The sequence below is a fragment of the Corvus brachyrhynchos genome, unplaced genomic scaffold, assembly GCF_000691975.1.
Source record: "Corvus brachyrhynchos isolate BGI_N302 unplaced genomic scaffold, ASM69197v1 scaffold116, whole genome shotgun sequence".
In the NCBI taxonomy this organism is placed as follows: Eukaryota; Metazoa; Chordata; class Aves; order Passeriformes; family Corvidae; genus Corvus; species Corvus brachyrhynchos.
Window position 1 is genome coordinate 16,483,275 of NW_008240221.1, and position 441 is coordinate 16,483,715.

General features: G+C 54.9%; 1 protein-coding gene across 1 annotated transcript in view; it reads left to right on the top strand.

The window, feature by feature from the left end:
- The window catches only part of LOC108449261 (gallinacin-3-like), a gene marked incomplete at its 3' end in the record, with an annotated part of 2,525 nt that overhangs the window by 1,784 nt on the left and 300 nt on the right, over positions 1-441 (top strand). The window lies entirely within an intron of this gene.

Here is a 441-nt window from a genome sequence, read left to right on the forward strand (position 1 = left end):
GGGAGCCTCATCACAGTTACAACTGCCTCGTGAGGGGAAGAGGAGAGGCAGACACTGATCTCTGCTCTGTGTGACCAGTGACAGGACCGCAGGGAATGGCCTGATATTGTGTCAGGGAGGTTTAGGTTGGATATTAGGAAAAGGTTCTTCACCCCAAGGGTGACTGAGCACTGAACAGGCTCTCCAGGGAATGGTCACATCATCAAACCTGACGGAGTTAAGTGAGCATTTGGACCATACTCATGGGCACATGATGCGACTCTTGGGGATGATGCTGTGCAAGGCCAGGAGCTGGACTTGATGATCCTTGTGGGTCCCTTCCAGCTCAGCTTATTCTGTGATTCTGTGCGGAGTGCCCTGCCTGCCAGCTGTGCTGGTCCAGGCAGTGGTGGGAATATAGCTGGGGAGGCGGCAGACCTCTTTCTCGACCTCCCACTGGGC